The 25,102-nt window shown below is 59.8% G+C and overlaps 2 long non-coding RNA genes across 2 annotated transcripts; one reads left to right on the top strand and one right to left on the bottom strand.

The window, feature by feature from the left end:
• Positions 1-10,599: 10,599 nt before the first annotated feature.
• Positions 10,600-24,624, bottom strand: LOC115293322. Its single transcript, XR_003909492.1, has 3 exons — positions 24,539-24,624; positions 11,812-12,182; positions 10,600-10,906 (listed from the first exon to the last, which is right to left on the bottom strand). It is a non-coding gene; the product is annotated as an uncharacterized LOC115293322 (long non-coding RNA).
• Positions 14,448-17,184, top strand: LOC115293323. The gene is made up of 2 exons (XR_003909493.1): positions 14,448-15,344; positions 15,570-17,184. It is a non-coding gene; the product is annotated as an uncharacterized LOC115293323 (long non-coding RNA).
• Positions 24,625-25,102: the final 478 nt, after the last annotated feature.

Raw genomic sequence — 25,102 nt, 5'->3', positions numbered from 1 at the left:
CCGAGCAGTGGAGAGAAGGCCCCGGCCCCGGGGTGGGGTGTGATTTCGGTGAGCCCGTGGGGCTGAGCGCCAGGGTCTGAGGGGCCACTCCCCAGGCGGCCAAGCTCAAAGCCGAGACTCAAGCACATGGTCCGGAGCCTCTTGCTGCTACAGAAGCAGCTCAGGCCCCGCTAGCTGGGTGGCCTTGCAAGCTGCTCCGGAAGCACACAGGACAGACGGGGGACCCGAGTCCCCAACAGCTCCCCCTCGCTGGGGTCTAGGCTCACCTGCTGGTGAGGCCGCCACCTGTGTCTCCTGCCTGGTCCCACAGGCCCCCCACACGCCCTGTCATGGGGCCGTCAGCGCGTCCTCCGCAGGCCTCCTCGCTGGACCCCGCTGTGGCTCACATGCTCTGTGTTGACCGTCAGTTACACACACGCCGTCTTTACTCCCAGCTGCTTCCTACAGACTTACTCCCAATGCTTATTATGAAAAACTCCAAACGCACAGAAGGTGGAAGGGATGACCCAGGACGCCCTGAAAGCACCCCCCGCTGAGAGTCTGCCGCAGCGGGCGTCCGCTCTACATCTTCTGCTGCGTGGCTATCACCCGCACACCACACCGGAGCACGCACACCAGGCCTGTTTTAGGGACACCCATCTGGGGACTCTGTCCGCGTTGCACACACACGGGCCCCCGTCAGGAGCGTGATCTCGCCCCTCACTCTCCCTCCGACTCCACACACACCGTTGGTGCCCTTTGAGTAGCGTCCCAGGCCCCCAGGGAGCGCTGAGCGCAGGTGCGACAGGCATCCAGGGACGGGGCTGGCCCCGCTCTGGAGGGAGCCCCAGGCCCTGCATCTGCACCCGGCTCACCTTCAGCAGCAGGTGGTCCTCGGTGCCGGCGGTCATGACAGAGTGAAGGCTGGCGGTCCTGGGTGACGGCAGGAACACCTGACGAGCGGGTCCCGTAGGGCAGAGACGGGAGGAACACACGGTGCCGAGCAGGCCTGGCTGGGTGGGCGGGCGCGGGGGACCCTGCAGGCGGCACAGCGTCTGTGGACGTCTCCCCACTGGGGCCCCCTCTCATCGGCAGTCTCGGGAGCAGGCAGCGCCTGCAGGCTGAGTGCCTGAGGGGGTCCCGCACCGTAAACACGCAGGTTCCTGTGGGTAGGACCCTGCGGGCTTCCACCGGCACCAGCGGAAAATGAAAACAAGCCCCTGGTGGGTTTCCGCCGACTGAAATGCCTTGAAGACCAGACAGAAGCAGCTTCACCTTTGCGATGGACCCTCCTCCTTATTCATATATTTACCGTTTGGCTGATTCGTACACAACCAGCAAACCAGACACCCTTGACGATAGACAGACGGGAAGACAGACTCCCAGTAAGTCTGTCTGACAGCGACCACCGGCGCACACACCGTATGAAGTCCTGCAAGGTTTCCCCGTGATCGACGGAGGCGCCGTGTGGTGTGTTGTCCAGGGGCCTGGCCTCGAGGACGGAGAGCCGGGGGAGCCCCCGGGGCAGCTGGGGCAGGTGTCCGAAGGGCTTACTGATCGGCTGGACCCACACTGTTAGGTGACCATAGAAACCTGTTCTGCAACAAAAACGACTCATAGTCCCTGAGGACCAGAGAGGGAGGGAGGTGCGTGCGTGCATGCGTGCTGCGTGCGTGCGTGCGTGCATGCGTGTGTGCGTGCGTGCGTGTGTGGAAATGACTTGCCCTTTCTAATTTCATTGTAAGTTGCATGAAAGGGTACTTGATGCAAAGTGACTGAGGTTGGAAGGATACAGTACCCGGACGCCAGAGCCTCGAACATGTTTCACGAAGCGTCCTCTCGGGAACAGAGGGAGCCCGTGCTCCCCGTGCGCTCGGCGGAATGCAGGGACGAGGCAGGGGCCTCGCTCACACGGATGCCTGGACCTTCCCTGGTGCTCCTGTTCCAGGAGATGACGTGTCGTCCTGGGGACGCAGTCAGTATGTTCCGCTCCACCTGATTTACCCTCTAAGATGGGTGCTTGACGCGGGGCTGTGATGGGGAAGGGGCCGCTCTCTGCCTCTGCGGCATGGTGACGGGGACAGGCCCTTTGTCCCCCAGGGCCTGCGCGGTGCCGGTGCCCACCCGGCTCGCGGCCAGCCCCGCCTCAGCCCCGCACCGTCATGACCCGTGGTGGCCTCTGCTCGTGGCACACGCTCACAGACCGTAGACGGGCACCGCGCACGCCTGCGCACGAGCTCACAGGTGACTTGTGAAGAACACAGAGAGGTTGTGCAAACCCCAGGGAGCCGAGTGTGGCGAGGGGGGCGGGGCTCTGCCCGTGTCTGTGACATCGAGGGAAACGCCATCACAGCACCTACGATCCCCACCGAAGACTGCTCCTCAGGAATGTGGCGAAGGCCAGCATGCGGCTGACCCTCCAGCGCAGGAAACCCCCGCAGGAGGCTCAGGGGCTCACCGGAGAGCAGAGGTAGTCAGGCCGCTGTCCGTGTCCTGGAGGGAAGAAACCATCACTCACAATGGGAAACAAGACGGAGTAGGTGACGTCAAGCGCAACCTTACGTTATCACCCGATTTGGAGCAGTTGTTGTCAATGCGGTTTTCAGATGCCGAGAGTCAAGGTGCTCAAGACGCCATCCCTGAGACCAAGGCAGACCCTCAACCCGGCGACCGGTGTCCGTGCTGGAAGGCGGGCCATGTGGACGCGAAGGGAGGACCGAAGCAATGGGACCAGAGGCCATGAGCGCCCAGGGCCCCCCGCAGTCGGCAGAGGCCAGGGCTCGGCCCGGGGCAGCGGGGAGCAGCTCCTCCCAGCCCTGGGCTTGGACTCTGTAACGTTGTGGGGTGCGCTGCTGCTGACCCTGAGTGACCCGAGGGGCCCTGGGCACTCGTTGGCCTCCCTAAATGAGGAGGATGGACTCAGAGACACTCGAGGTGCCACGCTGGCCTGCGACCACAGACTTGGAAGCTGGAGGCGAGAGTGACACACGAAGTCTGTCAATGCCCCGAATGAGCAGAGACGTGCTGTCCTTGCCAGAACCTTCTGGAATGCATGAGACCCCGCCACTCGGATGCTGTCTCGTGAGGTGTGATGCACAGGCCCCAGGGTCACCGACGGGATCTCTGCCCCGTGGAGACTGTGCGACGGGGAAGCCCCTGCCCACGCTCACCTGCCAGGGCACTGAGGGTCATCTGCAGGGTCCGAGGGCCAGGCGGGTGTCCGAGGATCAGGACTCCTGATCAGTTCCGGAAGCTCTGCTTTCAGACGTGTGACCCCCACGCCCCGCTCCTATTCCACCCTGTCTGGTGAGTTCTACGGAGCCGCCCCCGGGACTGGTCTGCCAGGTAGCGGTCACGAAGATCTGCCCAGATGGCCGCCGGCCACCTCGAGACGGGGCGGCTTCAGAACCCCCAACCTGGAGTTTCCCTCTCAAATAACCCCTTGGTCAACATCACGTCTGCCTGTAAGCACCTGAGCCTCTTTAAACGCTGCCTAAGTGTCAAGGGGTGTAGACAAGCCCCAGTCTCCAGAACAGCCGGCCCTGCTGAGCGGGTGTGACCGGAGTGCGGCAGGCACAAGAGAGCACCCACGTCCCCCTGGGCCAGCTTCGGGGAACGCCAGAAGCACTGCCCACCCCAGAGAAGGGCTCTTCGTGTTTTACCGTGCACGGTGTCCAGGGTCTTCGAGGGGACCCATGCCCCCTCACACTGTAAACGCGCTAACCTTTCAGCAGCCACGGTCAGCTCAACTTCCATGTCAGACGGGCACCAACCACACCATAAGTGGGGAATCCCAACCAGGAGAAACAGGGTACCTTCAAAATGGAACCGTTGAGGCCCGTGGATTCACGCTTCTTTCTTTAACAGAACACGCTTCACAATACACGGAGCTTTCAAAGCAGGCCCCTAAAGGGGCGCCTGGGAGGCTCAGGTGGTTGAATGTCCACCTCTTGATTTTGGCTCAGGTCAGGATCCCAGGGTCAGGGGATCGAGCCCCATGTCGGGCTCTGTGCTGGGTGCGGAGCCTGCTTGGGATTCAATCTCTCTCCCCACTTCTTTCTCTGCCCCTCCCCCCTCAAGAATAAAAATAAAAGCAGCCTACTAAAGAGGAGCACAGCAGTGTCACACGGAGAAACACAGAGACCAACCGAGACCACCGAGGCCGAAAGAAGGGAGTCTTTGTCACCCGCCGGGACCGCACGGAGTTAACATGGAACTCGAAACGTGCGGCCCTCAGCCCAAGGACTCTGGGCTATTTACGGTCGGCAAGACGGCAGGCGGGCAGTGCAGAAGCAGAACTGAGTGGTAATTATAATTTAAAAAAAGGCCACAAAGTGATAAAGAGGGCACCCCTTATCCTGGCACGCAGGACGACAGCTGTCATTTTGAAGGCGCGGGCAGGGGTGCAGGGGAGTTCCAAGGCAACAGCCATTATCTGAGGGACAAAGTATGCAAAGGGCGTCATAAACAACCAGTAGCAGGACATTAACCCTTGACCTCTTATTTGTTTCCTTCCTTGCACCTGAGGATAGTCATGCAGCCCTCTGAGTGCAGACCCAGAAGGTAAGCTCGGGGTCAAGATGGAAGCGCTGAGGCTGACTTTATGTGCCACAACAGGGTTGTAATTCTATGAAAGAGGAAGTTTGTAGTTATGTGCATAAAGACACGACACACTGGAGACGTAACAGGAACCAGTCACAATGCCAGCAGCGGACACTGGCGGGCATAGGGACGGAAAGACTGCCACTGAAACACTCGGAATACTTAGAAGTTTCATTTTCTATAGTGAATACGTGTTGATCTGGCGATACGAAAAACATTTTAAGATGGGAATTTTGATTCTGGTTCATTAACTTTCAATCATTCTTGCCAGAAGGGACAAAATAGGAAAAGTGAAGAGAGAAAGAGAAAAGCGTCACGTACAAGCCACGGAGAGAGGCCACGAACAGGCCCTGTGGCCCTGGAGACCCCATGAGGTCCAGCCTCCAGAGCAGCGGACAGTACATTTCTATTTTTTAAGCCGCCGAGTTTGTGGCCCTTTGTCGTGGCGGCCCCGGCGAACGGAGGCGCTCCCTAACGTGAGCCTGCCTCTCGCTTCTCCGTGCTCCGAGAGGACTTTCCGCAGTCGTACAATTTCCAAGTGCAGACAAAGCGCACAGTTTAGAATGTGTGCTCACCCTGGACCATGACCTTCATAATGGGCCCCTTTCTGCTTCTGTGACTTTGCAGGGGTGCGCTCTGCGTGCATGTGTGTGTGTCCCAGGGCAGGGCTGTCCTCTGCGGGACTCTGCACAGACTCAGGAGCAGCTGGCTCGGGAGCCACGGGAAACCAGGTCTCATTGGAGGTCATAGAAAGGAGGCTGGGACTCCGCTTCCCACGTGCTCTCCGGTGGACACAGAATAAATGAGCGCCGGTGTTTGCCACCAGCTCCCGTGTGAGTTGTCCGGGAGAGAAGAATCACTGCATTTCCCCAAGCACACTAAAGTGCAAAAGGTACTGAAGTGAAACAGCGGTATTTTCTATCGTGTTGTCACATTGTTTAAAAATATCCCATCAGAGACCAATCACTTGTCCGAAGTAACTGGACTTAAGAGCAAGTAGCCGTTTTCACTCAGAGGGAACAGCCCTAGCAGCTCACAAGCTGCGTGTGCGAGGCAGGCTCCGGGGCGTCTCTGGCTGGCTGTGGGGTAAACAGAAAAGAATTGTAGGTGCCAAGGCTGTTCTTAGGAAACCGGGTCCATCATTAGTCCGTTTCAGGTGCGCGTGTGTCTCAGAGACTTGCCAGGAGGGGTCTCTCTGGGGGCTTGTGGGGGACACGCCTTGCTCCCACCCCGACCCACATGCACGGGATTCTGCCCCTCTTCGAGCCGAGCCCGGGCGTGGGGGCTGCTGTGTCGGAGGTTAGGAAGACACTGAAGATTTTAAGAAACTGCCAAACTACTCTCCAAAACGGTGTCACCTTATGTTCCTGATGACCTTCCACAGCAGCCCGAGGGGCTTCAGTCCTCTGCGGGGGGTCTTTCTGAGGGAGCCCTTTCTGACTGGCACCAAGTCGGGTCTAACTGTGGCTTTAATTTGCGTTTTCCTAGTGGTGAGTGATGCTGAACATCTTGTCGGCTGATTATTTGCCACCTGTATATACTATTTGGTAAAGTTTATTAGAATCTTTGCCCCATGTTTAAAATGGGACCATTTTTCCCTATTAAGTTTTGAGAGTTCTTTATATATTCTGGATTTAAGTACAGGGTTTGCAAATATTTATTCCAATCTGTGACTTACATTTCTACTTTTGTAGTAGTGACTTTTGAAGAGCAAATGCTTTATTTTTGATGGAGTCAAATTTTCCATTTATTCCCTAATAGTGGTTTTGGTGCCCAACTCAAGATCACTAAGATTTTATTCTGTTTCTTCCTAAACTGTTATAGTTCAGCCCTTAAACTCAGAACTGGATTGATCTTGAGTTATTTTCGTGTGTATGGTGTGAAGTCCCTATTAGGTTCTTTTTTTTGTTTTTTTCCCGTTTTTGGCCTGTGGTTATCCGATTGCTCCGGCCCAGCTTATGAAATATATCTCATCTCTCCCCATTTAATTATCCTGGCACCTGTGTTTAACACGCATTGACCAGGTTTCATTTCTGGACTTTTATTCTGTTCCCTTGACCTGCATGCCCGCCCTCCCTGGCACAGCGCCCTCACAGCCCACACGGCCTGGCGCCTACAGCCTGAGAGTACAGTTTTAAGTCAGACTGAGAAAGTCCTCCAATTTGCTTCTTTTTTTTTTTAATTATTTTGGTCACTCTAAGCCCTTTGAATTTCTATATGTATATTTTTTAGGGTCGGCTTGCTATTTCGTTAAAGAAAAAAAGGGTGCTGGAAATTCAACAAGAATCGTGGTAAGTCTGTAGATCCGTGTGGGGGAAGTTTTCTATCATGACAATATTTTGCATTCAAGTCCATTAATATTCTAGATCTTTCCATTTATTTGGATTGTGTTCACTTTCTCTCATCAACAGTTTGTAGCTTTAAGTGTAGAGATTTGGTATTTGTTTTATTTTATTATTTTCAATGCTGCTGAGATGGAATAGTTTTCTTAATATCATTTTGAAATTCTTCATTGTTAGTATATAGAAATATAATTGAGGTTTTTATACTGATTTTGTATCCTACCACCTTTCTGAGCTATCTTATTATTTCTACCATATTTTTTTCAGGTTTATTAGAGGCATGTTTCCTGGAAATAAATAAAGTTTCCTTTTCAAATCTATAAGTCTTTATATTTCTCACTGCACTGCACTGATTGGAACTTTAGTAAAATGTCAAGTAGAAGTTTGAGGTGGACATTCGTGCCTCAGTCTCAATCTGTGAAGAGCAGACATACACACACGCACACACACACGCACACACACACAGTACAAGCCCCACAGTTAAGAATATTTTCTGTCCCTCACTTTTCCTTCTCTTCTCTCCCACGTTTGCTCCCACACGAGCAGCAGCCTGGGTGCCGAGTAACCGCTCCAGACCGGGCAAGCAAGCGATCCCCAGCCTTCTCTGTCCTGAGCCCCTTCCCGCGGCTCTCACCCTGGAGGGAGCACGCGCCCCCGACGCTGGGAGCTCTCCGGGGTGTGATGGTGCTGGAACACAGACCCGGGCGCCTCTGCAGCCTCCGGGTGCTGCTCTCTGCGCTCTGCGCGGATGGGGCAAAAGGAAGGACAGACTCCTATCAGCAAAGAAGGGCCTTGTTTTTTGGCCACGGATGGCTGCAAAGCTCCATGCACTGGCCGCCGCTGTGATGCCCTCGTGTGCGGAGCCTCAGAGCCGGCAGCTCCTGGGAGGCCGTCCGTGCGCCCTTGGATCGACTGCACATCGAGACATCGCACAGACGCTCCGCCCGTGCCGGTCTATGGCTGCTGGCCGGTGGGAGGCCACAGGTGGGAGGCCGCAGGTGGGCGGGAAAGCGGGCTGCTTCCCGCGGCGGCGCCCCCACCCTGAGCCGTTGTGTTCCCAGGTCTGCGGGTGCAGGGGGCTCAGTTACAAAGGGACACAGTCACCGCCTTGGGGACCACAGCATTGTTGCTCTGTGCTCATTTCTTGCAGCAGCTGTAGGAAACTGAGGACTGTCCTGGATTATCCAAGTAGGTCCAACACAATCACACGAACCTTTAAAAACTGAGAAATGAGGAAATGGAGGAAGTCCGAGAGATCTGAACTACGAGGGGACCAGACCCACCGTTACCGACTTAGAGACGTAAGGGCAACACGGCGAGAGCGAGAGCAACAGTCCCATCGGCCCTCAGTCCGCCTGGAAGCAGGCGCCGCCCCATCGACCTCCAGGAAGCACAGCCGACCTGGCGAACCGTGGCTGCCGCCTCGGGAGGCACCGGGCAGGGGCCCAGCGGAGCTTGCCAGGCGCGTGAGCCCTACGTGCCTTCAGACGAGTCATTTCAGGCCACTACATTTGTGGGAATTTGCCACGTGGCCACAGAAAATTAATACAAGCCGCTTGAGGACCATTAGCAGAGCGGAACCCCTGTGAACTGAGGCAAGAGGTGTCTTCACACGTGTCTCCTCCTTCCGCAGCAGAGAAGAGTCCGGAGGAGACCCTCCCCATGAACTGGTCTGAGAACGACTATCCGGGACAAGCACCTTAGAAAGTCCCACACAAAGTTCCCCCTAAAACACCCCGGTGCGCTGACACCGGGTCACTCCACAGGCACTTACTGAGCGGGCGGTTCTTTTTGGGGGTTGGCACGGTGCCACGTGATTTGCACAGACTCTTTGGTCTCTAGGAACTGATATTCTGACAGCAGGCTTTGCCTGTCATGTAAGCCTGGGAGCGTCCAGGTCAAACTAGGGCCACTTCTGCAGGAAGAGAGGCCACTGCGACAGACAGGCCGCCGCCCTGAGCAGGCCTGTGTCCCACACAACCGACCTTCCAGTACGAAGGTTAGCAGCTCATCTTCCAGTTGGAGATGGGAGCACTAGATTGAAAAAACACTATTCCAGAAATGAAACATATGGTCCCTCCCACAGATGAAATAACTCATATTCATAAAATCATGTTTCTTTTCCTTTTAGCCATGTTCACGGTATATGGAATTTTCTTAAGTTTATTTATTATTTTTGACAGAAGGAAACTGGGGAGGCGGGGCAGAGAGAGACTCTCAAGCAGGCTCACCACTGTCAGCACAGAGCCCAAGGCGGGGCTCAGACCCACAAACTGTGAGCTCATGACCTCAGTGGACACCAAACTTCCCGAGCTTAGCAGCCTGAGCTACCCAGGGGCGCCACAATATTTGGAATTTTAGAAAGCGGCTTCTAAAGGGTTGCATGATGTGATTATAATCTTATAAAAACAAAGCACTGTGATTCTAATCACAGAAGAATATTAAATCTGAGCTGGGAAGACAGTCCTCAGAGCACCAGCAGGGCCGGCTGCACGTGGGGCGGCCACCCACTTTAGGTCCCCAGCCCCCTGCGGGGCGTCGACCCGGCACTTCCGCAGCTCCACAGCCCCTGCAGCATCCACACCGACTGCCCCAAACCGGTTCAGTCTCAGCTGTTTGTGGAGGCGGCTGGCCTCCAGGCCGAACAGGGCGAGGGGAATGTGCTCAGACTGTACCTAACGGACCGCAGTGAGGCGATGCTTCAAGTGAAACTCCAGACGACCTGGGTTTTCACAGAAGGTGGCCACCGGGGGTCCAAGGAAACAAACGCAGAAGGAAGGCGTGGATTCATCGGAGGGACCGGGGTCCTCCCCCCCCCGCCCCGACAGCGGAGGGGGGGCGCCGGCCCTGCGCCCTGCCCGGCTCTGCCGGAACGGAGGAGCCGCCCCCGACTCATTTCTGCGCGGGCGGAGCTTCCGCGCGCACCCCCAAACCCGCGGGGGCACTTCCGGCCCGCTCCCCCGGGGGAGACCGACTTCCGGGCAGTTTCCGGGTGGAGCTGAGACCCGGCGCCCGGCTCGCTCCTGCGTCAAGGGAAAGATTCCTGTAACTGCGCTTCGAACTCTGCGTTCATCAGAACTGCACAAAAATTATTTAAAAATTAATACGGAAAATAAAATATAAAAACGTGGATGAATTGTCAATAGCTATGAAAAATAAAGGATGACACAGGGGTTCCCCTGCCGATGTTCGGGTCAAGACGCGGCCGGAAGAGGGTCTCCCGGGAAAGCCAGGGGCACCAGGTCCTAGGCCGAGAGCGGCGCAGCCGGCTCGGGTAACTTAGCGACCTTAGCCCTTGTCTGTGAGCACACAAATTCAGGACTGCTTGGAAATCAAAATGCAAAACGAATAAAAATGGTGAAAATATTAGCAAAGAATGTGGAGTAACGAAGACTTTTTAAAGCAAGACTATTAGGAGCATATAGTGTTTTTCATACAGATAAAACAACTCTCCTAAGCTTACACCCTCACTTACGTGCAGGTGAACTCGGGTCGTCATCTGCCTGCTGTGGGCGATAAAAATTCATAAAGTGAAAAAGTGGACACAGCTTATTCTTATATAAAATTCAAATTAGTTATTAGTTAGTTTTGAGTAATGGTACCTCAGGCTCTCCTGGGTCCTGGGACAGGATCTCACTGGGGGATAGCCCCCTTGTCACATGAATACCCGTGTCCTCACTTCTAATAGGTAAGAAAGTAGAAATGGGATTGCTGACTTAAACGGTAAGTATATTTCACTTTTTAAGAAAACACCAAACTGCTTAGCGAAGTGATATAATTTGATATCCGCACTAGTAAAGTTCCGTATCTCCAGCTTCACGAACACTTTTTATTGTTGGTCCTTTTGATTACAGCCATTCTGATGGGTGTGTGATGGTGTCCTACTGTGGTTTTGTGTTTTCTTAATGGTACACGATGTCGCCGTGCTCATCTGCCACCCTGGGACCCTCCCTGGAGAACAGCTGGTTCAGCTCTTCTGCCCGCTGAGAAAGTGGAAACACCGGGTCATTTTCCTTACAACTGAATTTTGAATTCTTTATACTGGACACAAGTATGGGCTTTACAAATATTTCATTTCTGCCTGTGGCTTATATTTTCATTTTCCTAATGGTGACCTTTTGAAAAGCAAATGTTTTTAATTTTGATGAGAAGCGGCTGCATTGATATATGGGCCTAAAAGGAGTCAGCCCTGCTGGCTGGATTCTGTGGATGGTGACTGTGCAAATGGTAGAACACACGTGCACACCGCACACCAAACATGCATGGTCTGTGCTGCACACACCGCTCACGTGCACACACGTACACTGCATCACATACACCATGTGCCGCATGAACACGTACATATGCCCTGGATCACACATGCATGCTCAGTCACACACACAAACATGCACCATATCTCACATTAACTGCACACACACACAACCACACACACATGCACTGCATCACATACTATGCACACACAACCACACACATGTGCATCGCATCATACACTCACAAACACACACACACTGCATCACACACACCATGTGCACTTGCACACACAAACGTACTGCATCACACACATGCTGCGTTGCTCACACAAACATGCACTGCACCTCACCCTAAACACAGAAAACCACACACACACACACACCACATCACAAACACTACAAACACATACACACCTGCACTGCATCACAAACCAAACACACACACGTGCACACTGCATCACATACACAGACTCGTATGTACACCCAACCATATGCACACGTGTGCACACATACAGAATCAGAGGATTGTGCCAACCCAGAAGCAAAGGACTGTGTTTGAGAAGTCCCAGCTGCAAGGTGACGCTGGGTGCTGCCCCAGGCCTGGGTAAGGGGGGGTGAAGCAGAGGGGCACCCGGTACCTGTGGCATTTTTACTTGGATGAACAGAGGTTCAGGCCCTGCTGGAACTTTGAGGTTTTTGACGGTGGCACTGTCAGGAGCTCATACGTGCTTAATTTCTTGGACACTGAAGAGAAGGGAGGAAATGAACAGTTACAATTATGCAAGTGGGCCGAGTGGCCCGCAGAGCCCCCCGCAGCCTGACCTGGAGCGCTGGGGGGCTGCAGCACGGCCACTCCGGGGACCCCCTGGCCTGTGGGCGCAGGCGGCAGCTCGCCGCAGTCTGGAGGCTTCTGGCCGCCGCCGCCATCCCAGGACCCGCCTCACAGGCCCGCAAAGCCAGCGTGGACCCGGACACTGGCTCCAGCATGTGGCAGAAGCTCCCCAGGTCACTGAAAAGACATGTGAGACCTGTGTCTGTCGACAGACAGCACCGTCCATGGAACGGGCTCTGTGCCTGTTTCAGCCTCGTGCTTCGGCAGAGGTGCCAAACCTCCCGTTTCTCTTTCCCCAAAACCAACAAACACGAGGACAGATGGCTTCTAATTATTTCTGGAAAGTGAGAAGGGCCACCCACATAAGCCTATTTGCAGCTTGAGAAGCAGACAGAGGGTGGCCGCTCCACACCCCCCCGTGGAGCCCGTCCCCTTCCCTGGGTGCGTCCGTCCGTGTTTGCTGTGGCTTCCTGGTGACCTGCGCCTGGCTCTCGCTGCGTCCGTCGCCTCCCTCGGAACCTATGAGAGGGCACAAACTGGCACCTGGCCGCGTGCCCGCGGAGACACTCCTCTTGCAGGGATTTGCACGATTGCCGTTGCCATCAGACGGCAAGTGCACACTGGGTGTTTCCCGGAGCTCACGCTCATCCTGAGTTTCGTGTAAAGCCTTCATCTGATGGTAAGGACAGGAGTTGCGGCTGCGGAGGGAGGCCAGAGTCCAGTGTGTCGCCTCAGCAACGCCAGGCACCAACACAGCAGCCCGGGGCCACTGGCCTCTGAGGCGCTCTCTCCCTGGCTTGCATGGAGGCGCCCTCCCCACACCCCTGCTGCCAGTGCCCCCACAGCTGTGCGTCCGCCTAGGAGGCCTTGCGCTCACGACGCTGCCCTCTGCGCACGCTGCAGCCTCAGCAGGGTGTCCTTCACCCAAACGTCGAAGTGGGGCATCCGGCTGCCAGCAGCTTCTGACGGCCCCCCAGCAGGACCCTGCCACCTCAGGGTGGTGGGGTAGCGCCGCCCCCTGGAGAGCAGGTGGTCCCGGCGCCTTGCAGCATAGGTGAGGGGCATCACCTCTGTGACTGAGTGGCGAAGGCTGGTCTGCCTTGCCGCTGCCTACCTACCGAGGCTGCCTCACGCTGGGGTGCCCATGGGGGCAGGAGGCGCTGGCCCACGACCCACAGGGAACTGAGGCCAGAACCTGGCCTACCGACACTCTGGTGATGGGCCCGGATGAGGGTCCCTGTCGAAGGAGACTGCAGCCCCTCCTTGCACCTGGCGGAAGCCTTGCGGCAAAGCAGGGCCCATGAGCCACAGACACCGCAGGGGATGACTGTTTCAAGCAGGGTGAGTTTACTAGAACACTAGCTAATATCCCAACTTTGGGCATCTGTGCTTTGCTCCCAAATACTCTGGAAACAACACCTTGAGCCCTAAGCTGAGTGTGTGTCTCCCTCCCATGCCCCCACAGGGAGTGTGGCACTTCCACCCTCCCGGTTGCCTAGGTGGGGGCCCTCTGGTCCCTGTCCCTGGATCTCCCATTGGCTATCTGTCCCGGGGACCTGTTCTCCAGTCTCACATCCGTCCGTCCTGAGTGGCTGCAGTGGACTTCTGGACCTGACCAGCCTGCCACCTGACAACTGTCATGTATGCTGCAGCTGGGACACTGTTCCCAAGTCCACCCCTGTCCCCACCGGGCAGTGCGTGGAAGCTTGAGGAAGGGCCTGGGCTGACCGGCCTCTGGCTCCGGGTGCTGGTTCTGGCCCTGACTCCGCTGAGGGCACCCCCTGCGCCAGACCAGCTCCAGCGGCCACGGAGGGGCCCCTGCGGCCGCCCTCTCCCTTGCAGAGGCCGCAGAGGGGGGTCACGCCCTCCCCTGTGCCGGGGCACGGTGGAGCCTGCTGCACACAGCGCGCTGTGTGGCCTCCAGGAAACGGCCGGTGTCCCCGCAGCGAGGTGGGTCAGCAGACACCCTGTCCACGTCTCACTGTTTTTCATTGTTAAGATTGGGTGCCTCCCTAAGTCCCCTGTTCTTTTTTAAGGGTGCCTGTTCTTGCCTCCTCCATTCTGCTCCCTTGTCTAACTTCCTCCTGGTCCCTCTCATGTCCTCTGCAGGCCTCAGAGCAGAATCAGCCCTGCTGTCCCTCCAGGGGTGCCTCTTCCTGTCCTGTGATTTGTCTGATGTGCTTGTTCCTCACAGGGGCTGGCGGGCCTTGTCTTGGGACACATAGGAGCACAAGGGACAAACCCTGGAGTGGGGCCAGGATGCACACTTAAATAGAGGTGGGAGATGAGCAGTGTGCAAGCATCACGAGAACGAAGACTGATGAGAGCAGCAATGCCCAGGACCACCGGGGTCTTTGTCTTTACGGGGAATGCGGGGGGATGGGGGGTGGAGGGGGGTAACAGCAGCCACGTGCTGGCCTCGGCGATGTCTGTGGAGGCCAGGGAGACACATATGCGTCCAGCACCCGGGGCACGGCCAGCCTGTCCTCCGGAGACCGTGCTCTGAAGTGGGGGAGGGTCAGCAGCCCACAGGAGCCCCTTCCCTGCCCGGGTGTGTGCCCTACACCTCACCCAAGGGCCCTTGTGGCCCCCTGACCGACGTAGGGATCACAGCCCCACTTGCTGTGTCTGGAGGGTGAGGCTGGGGGAGGATGACTAAGTGTCCAGGTGGCAGAGCCTGACCCCTTCCTGGCCCAACACCCACCCTGACCCGCGGGCCACACCGCTGTGCTGGCCCCTCCCCATTCTCAACCGGCTGCCTCACAGGGAACTGCAAGGTGGTGGCCAGCGCTTTGGGGCATTTCCAGGACGTGGTCCACTGGGCCCCCAGGGCTGCTGACACTTCCAAACTCAAGTGTGAGAAAAGTGCTGAGGAGTCTGCAGGCGGGCCCTGGAGACAGAACTCCAGCTGAAAGCCCCCCCCCCCCGAGGGGCTAGGAAGTACTGACGCCAGCCCTCATGTGGCACAGAAGGCGGCCACAGGCCCACCGTGCTGTGTGGCCACGGGCATCGGGACTGCAGCGCAGGGTGTGTGAGGCTGGCCACAGGCTTGTCCCCTGAGCCAGTGACATCCCGATGAATTCCCACTCATGAGAGCAAAGCACCCCAGGGAACCGGTGGTTAAATAGCCCCACGGAATCTTCTGGAACAGCAAACCCAGGAGATGGCCTCAGTCATCAGGCATTCATGTGCAGCGGTCCTCAATGGTCTCAGGGCCAGCGAGTGCCAGAGAGAAGCACCTGCTGGGTCGCACTGCCCTCTGTCCTGACAGTGCATGACAGCGAGCGCCCCGCCGACGCCCACGTTGGGAGGAAGTGAGGACACTGCGGCGGCGCTTGGGTGAGCGGAGGGCGCCTCTTACCACGTGCGAGCCACATTTCGGAGTGTGTGGGGGCCACGGGAGGGGGGAGCGGGCACCGCCAGCCGCTCTGCTCAGGCCGCGTGTGCACCGTGGGGACGGGTGGCCGGTGGAGGCCTCCAGCTGGCCGGTGCAGAGCGCGGCAGCTCTTCCTGCCGAGTGGGGCCTGGCCTCGCTGAGACCCCCACTGTTCCCTTCTACGACAGAAGTGGCCAGGATGCACTTCGGAGCAGCGCCGGTCAGACGGGCCATCCCACGAGGGCGCATCGGGCCCAAGTGCAGTGTGGGCCTCGGTGAAGGTGCACAGGGCGTGGTGGCCCTGCAGGAGGAGGGTCAGCCGTGACGTGCTCTCGAGAGAGGCCTGGGCGGAGGACAGAAACTCTGCACCCTGAGTGCAGAGGTCCCCAAACACTCAGCATAGACTCAGGAGGTGCTCCACCTGGGGTCCTCCCCGGGTCCGTGTCCAGGGCTGCCGTGACCGATGACCACAGACCGGGCAGTTCCAACAACAGAGATGGAGCCCCGAAGTCAGGGTGTTGCAGGGCGCGTCTCCCTCCGAGGCCGTAGGGGAGGATCTGTCCTTGAATCTTCCGGCTTCCAGGGCTCCAGGCACCGCTGGCTTGTGGGGCCATGTCTCTCCAGTCTCTTATGTTTTCACTGGATCCGGGACCCCACACGTGACCAGGTAACCTGTGATGGCCGTGGATCCTTCATCACATCCGGAAAGATTCTCTCACCAAATAAGGTCACAGCCACAGGCCCAGGGCTGAGGTGACGGACAGAACTTCGAGGCCACAGCCAGCCCCACATCTGTCCCCAAGGCCAGGCTCCTGAAGCCACTCAGCAGAGACCTGCAGTCACACGCCACCCAGAACCTTCCCCAGGCAGCTCTGCCCTCCCACCGCACCCTGCTTTCTGCCATGACCAATGGCCCAGTGCCGGGCATGCGGCCTTGAACCTGTCTTCTGGTGCCTGGGTGGGCTGCTGCCCTCCTGCCCGGCCCCCAAGCTCACCCGACGCCCCCCAGAAGGAGAGCTTTAGCCGAAGACAGCTGGAGGGAGAGCTGACACCCTGTGTGACCCGAGAGAAAGCCCCACAGAGGAGCCACCCCCTACTTGTGTACGCACTTTTGCAGAAGGGGTGCATGCGCAGCCGTGCAGGCCTGATGGAGAACTGGGTGGACATGAACAGCAGGCTGGCAGAGGCAGAGACCGAGGAGCCGAAGAAACACCTGTGGGAGAGGCCGGGCCAGGCCCTGGGCAGGGGCAGGAGGGCGGTGTGCGGCCAGCTCAGGGTGTCCCTGACCCTGAGCCCGAGGCCCAGCCTCCTTCCTGTCTCCTGCCACCTCAGCCCCCCAGCGGATGCCCTGAGGCCACCTCCAGTGTCTGTGCCTCAAGGCTTACAGACCCGCTCCCTCCTCCCTCCTCCCTCCTGTGCGGCAGTGACCAGGGGCCGGCCTGGCTCAGAGACAGGGACAGAGGCTCTGGGCCGAGCGGGTCCAGGTTTCCTGCACATCCCCGCTGCTCACCCAGGCTCCCGCCCGGTCTGGGTCAGGACCACCCCTCCTGCCCCCCTTGGGTGCTGTTCTTCCATCAAGAGGCACCGAAGCCCGGCCGGTCGGGGAGGCCAGGGGCGCCGGGAGAGGTGCCTGGCTGGCCAGCGGCCCCTGCACGGTCTCCACACACCTTCTCGGGGGCTGTGCATGCTTCTGTGCACAAATGACATCTTGTGCCTTGGCATTCAAACAAAATCATTCCTGTCCTCGACACAGTGAATGATTTATCCATCCAAAAATTAAATTCTGGTCTGCAGTTCTTGGAATGAGCTTCTGCTGCTGGTCTTCCTTCGGGCTTTCTGCTGCTGTGACAGTTGAGACACTATTTCTTTAACATTTTCGACCTTACGGTCTTTTCTTCAGCTGAAATTTGAATCCATCATTCATTCTTTTCCAGAACATCTTCAGGTTCTTTTTACACACATCTTTAGGCGGAGAGTGAAAACGTGAGCATCCCCAGAGGGCCAGGTGGATGTGGAGAGCGGCCCGGGGGTCCCGCTCTGCAGGCGAGGGGGTGGCGTGGGGGCCGCCAGGCACCCCCAGGTCCCCAGTCTCATTAGGCTTTTCGAACCATGGGAGCTTTGCATCTCCTTCTGCCCGAAGCGGCCGTGCTTTTCAGGCCTGAACAAGTGGAGTGCTTCTCAACGTGGTCCTGCCCGAGTTGGCAGAGCTCGGCACTCCGTGACCGGGCTGCGCGCTGCATGGCTGCTGGCGGTGGGGGTGAGCAGCGAAGCCGCTGTGCCCTAGGGGCGCGCCTGGACTTTCCTGGCCACTCACAGCCTGGGCCCTGGCACGTGGGGTCTCGGTGGAGCCCACAGGCCGTGCACCACGCCCGTGTGGGGCTGGACGCCTGCTCCCAGTGCTGCCTGGCCCACATCCTCTGTGCTCTGACAGCCTCGAGGGAGAGAGCGGCCAGGCCGGGGCCAGCGGGTCACGGACGAGTCAGCTCAGCCTGAGCCCCTTCGGATGGGCCTGGGCCTCCACGTTCGGGAGGGGCCCCAGGCCAACAGGTTTCGGAGACAGGAGAACAGAAGGACACTAAGGACCACTGTGCTGGGGACAGGACAGGACCCCCCACTGCCTGTGGCCCCCACCCTCTTAGCCCTCTTACCCGTGAGGCCCCCTGCAAGGAGGCGCCCCTGCCCTGCCCACTCCTCCGTCCCCTCTCCCTCCCTCAGTCCCTTCCCCCTCCCCTCTGCCAAGTCCTGTCTCCCCCTTCCCCAGCACCCCACCCCTCCCTCCTGCCAAGGACCTCCTCTCCCTCCCCCAGGACCTCACCCCTCCCCACTGCAAGGTCCCTCCTCCCTTTCCCCCAACCACCCCCCTGAAAACCCCTCACCCCTCTTCCCTGCTGGGTCTCTCTCCCCCTCCCCCTGTACTCTGCCCCTCCCTCCTTGACCTCCTCCCTGCAGCCCCTCACCAGTAATTGCTGCTCCCCACACAGTTGTTCAGCCATCTGCAGTGGTGGTCAAAGCGAGATACACACGTGTTGCAGGAACTACAATGTTTGACCTTATTGCTGGAGGAAGAATTCAGGACGAGCAGCCCCTTGGCAGCGCGCGCAGGAGGAAGACAGGGTCAGAGGGGAGAGACAGGCGGCAGGGAAGACCGGGCCCCAGGAGACCTTCCTTCAGCCACGCCTGCCTCACGGTGCCCCCAGCTCCCACCCTGAGCCACAGGCCTCCCTCCCTCCCAGGCTGTCTGCCGAGCCCTCCGTGCCCAGGTGGGGCTCCGGTAGGGGGCTGGGGCTCATCTGAGCCCCTAGATCGGCGAGGGGCCCTGCGGGTCTGAGGGCCACCGCTTCTTCGAGGAAAGCACACCAGTCAGCTGCACGGAAGCAGAAAGGCCTGGGGAGGACCCTGCCTGGGCACAGCTCGGGGAAGGGGGCAGGTCCACACGGCAGGGGCAGCAGCCTCAGCACACCCCGGGCACTCAGCCTGTGACCTGACAATACTGCTTCAGGATGACGTGAGCGTGCTTAGTGTAATTCAAAGCAGGCACAGGCTCTGCGTAGTTCTTGGGCCTCACAGCAGACTCTGCGGGATTGATGGAAACTGCCATCCAGCGGACCACCGGATGGAAAAGGAAAAGCCTGCCTGTCACCTGGGCGTGAGTGTCCAGGAACATGCGGCAAAGGTGCCCACTCAAGGTGGCTGCGGCCAGCGCCATGGGGGCTGTGCACCTGGCCGATGGCCGGGACACAGGACAGCCGACAGAGCCCCCCGGGTCCTTCCCCCACGAGGACGAAAGCGTGCTGGGTACAGGCTCTCCAAAAGAAGCAGGACCCTGGAGGTGCCTGCCGGTGGCAGCAAGGGGGTCAGCGGCCACCACGCTGGGTGCCGGAGCCGTGGGGGTTCTCTGGGCTGCAGAGATGCTCGGAGCACGAGGAAGAAAGCGGATCACCCGGAAGGAAGGAGGGGGGCAGGCAGGGCTCACACACCCAGGCTGCGCGGTCTGTCTGGGCCCCCTCTTGTCTCTCCTCGCCCCCAGGCCCCTCCGGCTCTCTGGCACCCAGTCCCGCCATGGCACCCAGGGTAAACCCAGGCCCTGGGATCCTACCCCCCTCCTCTCCTTCGGGACCAACACACTGTCCCCATGGAAACCAAACAGGAGAGGTGGAAGCCACCTCCCCATCAGCCCTGCCCTGCGCCCCAGTGTTGCAAGGGAGGGTTCAGGGTTTACAGGCTGGGCTCCAGGGTGTGGCAGAGGAAATGACCCCGCCCAGCAGGCCCTCGAGGCCACGGGGGGCGGGAGGGGGGGGTTCTGCAGTGATTTGACTGGGGTGGGGGTTCAGAGCAGGGGGCCGGGGCTACTGCTCAGTCCCGCAGGCAGCCCCCCGCGAGGTCCTCCCCAGACCCTGCCGGCCCACCTCCGCGCTGGCTGGGGTTTAGGGCAAGGCCCTGCCTCCACGAAGGCTCTGTAAGAATATCCACAATGCACTAGCCCGAGTGGGAGGTGCCTTCTGGCCAAAATCGCTCATTCCTCCCTCGGCCTCCAGCCTCTAGGGCACAAGTGCGGACCCAGGGCAGCTGCCAGCTGATGCATGGAGGTGATGGAGAGCCAGCCCTGCTGTGGGACGGGGCAGGAGGAGGTGAGGGCCCAGAGCATGAGCCCAGGCCAGGGGTGAGTGGACGGTGGCTGAGAACCAGCCGGGCCCTGGGGGACCAGCATGGGGGGACAAGACTGACCAGGTCCCTCAGTGCCACATGAGGGATACGGTGACCCTGAGGCCCTTCCTATGGTCACCAGACCCTGCAGGGCCGGGTGTGGCCCAAGCCTCGTCCGCATTGCTGCTGAGCAAAAAGAGACCCCATTCCACGCAGGGTGTGGGGCGGGGTCAGGCTCTGCTGTCACAGCTGGAGACACCCACACCGTGCTGGCATGCCGTCCCCTGCACCTGCTCCCGAAGCCTAGGGCGCTGCCTGGAGACAAGCACTGTTTGTGTGGTTACTGGGGCAACAGGAACAGGTCCTGAGCGGAGGGGCTGGCCCAGGACGAGGAGACGCAGCGGGAAGGCCAGCGGTGGCCCAGGTGCGGCCCTTCCTCTGCCGCATCCAAAGCAGGCGGGCAGGGTGTCGGCCAGGGACTGGGGCCTGAGCCCTTCGCCCCCATAGCTACACTCAGCTCCCACGAGATCACCACTAGGGACACCATGTGGGGACAGCGTGGCCTGCACTCTACCCTCAAACAGGAGGCACCAAGGCACCCGACCTGAGCCTGATTTTCCCCATATCCCAAGCCTGCAAGTGCTGTGGCCACGGCCACCCCTTGAACGCGTTCCTCGGGAACAGAGGGGCAGCCCCCAGCCACGCAGTAGGCAAGCCCCTGTATGCACAAACACAGGCTCAGGAACGGCGCCCTAACCCCAGGTCACCCACGGGAGTGACACGAGTGAGCAAAAGGCTACCGAGTTCTGCCTGGCCGTTCACTCTGGCAGCCACTGGGCTGAGCAGAGTGTCAGCGGTGGGCGCCACCCCAGGGGTCTGTCCTCACAGTCCAACGGCCGGGTCATGGGCGTCTCTCAGGTTTCAGAGTAACAAAAAGCACAAGGCACAGGCTAGGAGGTCTCCCCCAGCAGGAGGCCAAGCCCTGCCCTCAAGGCCCCCCGCCATTCCCTTAGCGACAATCTGTGTTTGGTAAACACTCAGCGGTGCCAGCCCAGGACACACGCCCTCCCGTCCTTCCGGTCCTTCCGGGTCCTTCTGGGTCTGCGGCAGGAAGGGGTGAGGCGCCCCCGGAGCTCCCACTGCCCCCCACCAGCCCTGCAGTCACTGCGGCTGACCTAACCAGGGCCTTTGCCCGGTCACATCAGAGGCCAGTCCCTCCGAGCAGGGGGCAGGGCGGTGTGAGAGGCTGGTGGCCAAGGCCAGCTGGGAACCAGGGATCCGCCTCCTGTGCTGTGTCTGCCGGAGGCTGCAACCCCGGCCTGCCCTCCCTCCCAGGGCAGCAGTGTCTGCAGGCTCCGAACCACACCTGCGCTCCCAGGCGGCCCCGTGCGGGGGATGGAGCGGCCAGAACCCGGCACTTGGGCCAGCCAGGGGCTCCTGGAGGAAAAGGCGTCAAGTGGGCCCGAGAGCAGGCGAGTGCCCGGAGTGCTCCCTGGACAGAGAACACGGGGCCGCTCACAAAGGCCTCAGAGCCGCCTGAGCTCCAGTCCAGGGACAAAGTAGACAACGGGTTATAACACAGACCACAAGCAAACCCACAGTCGGGGACAGACATCAGGATACAGACAGAGGGGCCGCTGGAGTGGGGAAGGAGGCCAGGAACCAGCCCTCCTGGAGCCGCCCCCGCACCTGCACCGAGGGCTTCTGGCCCCACGACAAGAGCGAGGCCCTCTCCACGAGAACGGGAGCTGAGCGCAGGGGAGAGGGCAGAGCTGGGAGATGTCACACTGGTGCGAGTTCCCAGCCAGAGGGCAAGCCCAGCCGGGAAGCCGTGGGGACGGGCGCCAGGGGCCATCGTGCTGGGCCCGAGAGAGGAGACCCAGCACCACATGCAGAGCATGAACCGTGACTGGATTCCGGGTGAAGGAAACCCCGAGAAAGCATGTCTGGGCGCCACTGGAGAAATGTCAAGATGGGCCACCTATGAGGCTGTACAATTTCTGCCCATCGTCTTGCCTGTGAAAGAGCCGAGGTACGCGAGGTGACGTGAGGTGTGTGATGCTGGCTTTGGGGGCCCCCACCTAGCGCCCCCGACCATGAGCCACAGGCCTGACGGTGGGGCAGCTGCGCCAGGGCACACAGGACCCATGTTCCCGGCTCTGTGTACTAGGGGGAGGCTGGCCAGACCAGGGGCTGCCCGGCGCTGGGGCTCAGCGGGCCTGCACATCAGGCCACGGTGGGCCCCAGGCTCACTGGTGGGGTCGGCCAGCGGTGACCCCCGGAGCACGGATGCGCTGGTGGAGCCGAGGTCGTCATCCACAGAGTAAAGTGTGAGGAGGGAGCAGGGCTGGCGACGCCCACGTGGCCAGGGGAGGAGCACAGCTGCCCCTGCCCGCCGCTCCCCCACGGGCCTGCCCGCCAGCCCCACGTGTGCCCCCAATGCTTGCCCACCTAGCCCGAAGCCTACTCTGGTGACAGGTCTGGAGCCTCCTTGCAAGGCTGCCACAGGGTCTGCAGTCCCCACTGGGGCCTGTGTCGTGGCTCCTAGCGGCCGGAGGGCTTTCTCTCCAGCCTCTGCCAACACCTGTCAACAGACTCATGTCACAAGAGGGGCCACCGTTACCTTAAGTGTCTTCCCCAGACCCCTGGCATGGCTCACCCGCCAGCCAGCCTGACCAGCCATTGCAGACCTGCAGACAAGGGGGTGGCACGGGGCACCCTGGACCCTGTGGCTGCATGCCATGTAAATCCCTGGGCGTCAGCCTTCAGTCTCTGAGCCCTGTGACCCCTCTGCAACCCCTTCCTGTCGTCCAGGCTGCCTGCCGCACCCCAAAGCCCCTCCACCAGGGCGCCCGGATGAGCCAGGCCCACACAGATGGCGGGCAAGGGCAGACTCTCCTGGGCTTTCAGCCCGGACCCCACACCAGTGAGCCACACAGAGAACGGACGTCAGGTTCCAGGCACCGTGGCCATGGCAGGTGTTTGGGGTAAAGAGGGGGAGCAGGGTCACAGAGCAGGGTGCGGACCTGCGGGTGACTCAGGTGTGGGGGACCGGCAGGCATGGCGGGGCCCCAAGTCAGATCTGAGGGAGGGCACGTGGGGGGCCTCCCTGGGACAGCAGGCACTGCTCCCACAGTAAAGGCTACTCCATAGGCGGCAGGAAGGGGATGAAGATGCCGAAGTTGGCCAGGGCAGAGGTGAGCAACATAGTCCGGCCAATGCCTGGACGGAGTGCAGGGGCCGTGACCAGCCATTCACTCAAGACAGGCTGGAGATTTGAGCCTGCTTGTCCCTGGCTTCTGGCACAGCCCGTCTCCGGCTCGAGCCACCAGGAATCTGTCTGCAGGACAGGAGGAGGGGCGGGCAGGTGTGGACTCCTGCATGGCCCGCGTGGCCAGGGACTGCAGCCTGCTGCCTCTGGGGGCCAAGGCGGGCAGGGTGGGGGGCCCTCCCGTGCGGCCCAGGGGAGTCTTGCAGGGTGCCCAGGCCACAGCAGTGAAGCAGGTGCACTGACACCGTCCAGTGCACCCCCCATCACGGGCATGGCCCTGGCCGCTCCAGGGGTGAGTGCACAGACTCACCCGAAAACGAACCACATGCAGGAAAAACACCCACATCAGAACGAAGCCCTCAGCCCCAGGGAACCTGAGGAAAAGTGTGCAGGAGAAGCAGACCCTGTGGCCACGTGACCCTCTCATCTGCGGAAATCCTCAGGCAATCTTCTGCAAGTTTCCCCCGAGGACAGAACAAGACCCCACGTGCCCAGAGAGTTCTGTTGTTCCTGCTGCAGAGCCAAGGCCTGCTGACCAAGGGGCCTCTGGGCGCTCTGGGGTCACCCAGGTCGAGCTGAGGGGCTGGGAGCATCCCACGTGGAAGGCGAGGCCAGCACACCGGGGGTTGGGGCACCGGAAGGCACCCTGGAAACACCGGCCAACGGAAAGGACGCTTCCCAGAACCAAATCCCACCAACGGGGAGGCTGGCTCCAGGGCGCAATCAAGGGCCTCGGCACGGGGAGGCAAAGCAGGAATGCAGGAGGAAACGAAGTGCGGTGGAGGAGAGCAGTAGCGACAACACTAATCTTGTGGAAGGAGTGAGGGGGTGCAGAGAGGACATGAGGGCAGAGGGTGTGGAGAGGGCGCGGGTCGGCCCAGGAGCCTGCTGTGCTGGCCAGGATGGGAGCGCCCCATGGGGCCTCCCAGGCCGGAAATGCTAAGGTTGCGGCTGGCATCGGATTTTGTGACATTTGAAACAGCGCGAGCTTTCAGCTCTGAGAGTAGTTTGAACCCGAACAGACTCAGACAAAGTGTCACTGGCACAGGAGGCTGAGTGTGCAGATGCAGGGGCGTGGCGTCAGCGCTCCTCGGAGGTCCCTGGAGGCTCCCCTGCAGCCGACCTCAAAGCAGCACCGAGGGCGACACCGTGCAGGGGGTGAGCGCACCCTCAGTCCCCGGGGCGGGGCCACGGCCGCACAAGGGTGGGGTCACAGCCACGCATGTGGCGGCGCACACTTACCCACGGTCACCAGGAGCCAGGGTGGAGGGCGCCGCCGATGTCGGGCCCCTGCGGGCTCCGTAGTCGCGTGGGCTCTGGCGAGACTGGGGGTCTAGAGAGAGACGACGCAGGTGGCGGTGGGGTGGCAGCCTGTCCCTGTCCCCACAAGGGGGCAGGTGCTCGGCTCACACGCCTGCTCGGTTCTTCCAGTTGGGTTCTTCTCTCCCAGAACTTCCCAGAAGCTCTCACCAGGACAAATAGACGGTTCCCAACAAATGCTCCGGCTCCTGCCTCCTGCCGGGACCAGACAGCACAGTTCACGAGAGCTCCGAGTGTGCAAGAGACACCCGTGCAGACACATCTGTCCACACGCTCACACACCACACATACCACATGTGACAGACCACACGCAACACACAGGACACACACACCAACATGTCACACACACACAGAGCACACATGCCGCAGGCACACAGGGTTTGTGGACATTTCTCACTCCTGACCTTTCTCGTGGAGCCGCGTCTTGGCCTTCCCCTCCTCCCCCCGCCACCAATGGCCATCTCTTGCCTTTCGAGCCCGTGCTGG

Source organism: Suricata suricatta, chromosome 6 (genome assembly GCF_006229205.1).
Source record: "Suricata suricatta isolate VVHF042 chromosome 6, meerkat_22Aug2017_6uvM2_HiC, whole genome shotgun sequence".
Lineage (NCBI taxonomy): Eukaryota > Metazoa > Chordata > Mammalia > Carnivora > Herpestidae > Suricata > Suricata suricatta.
Note: the sequence above shows the minus strand (reverse complement) of the source record. Positions and strands in the feature narration are given on the sequence as shown.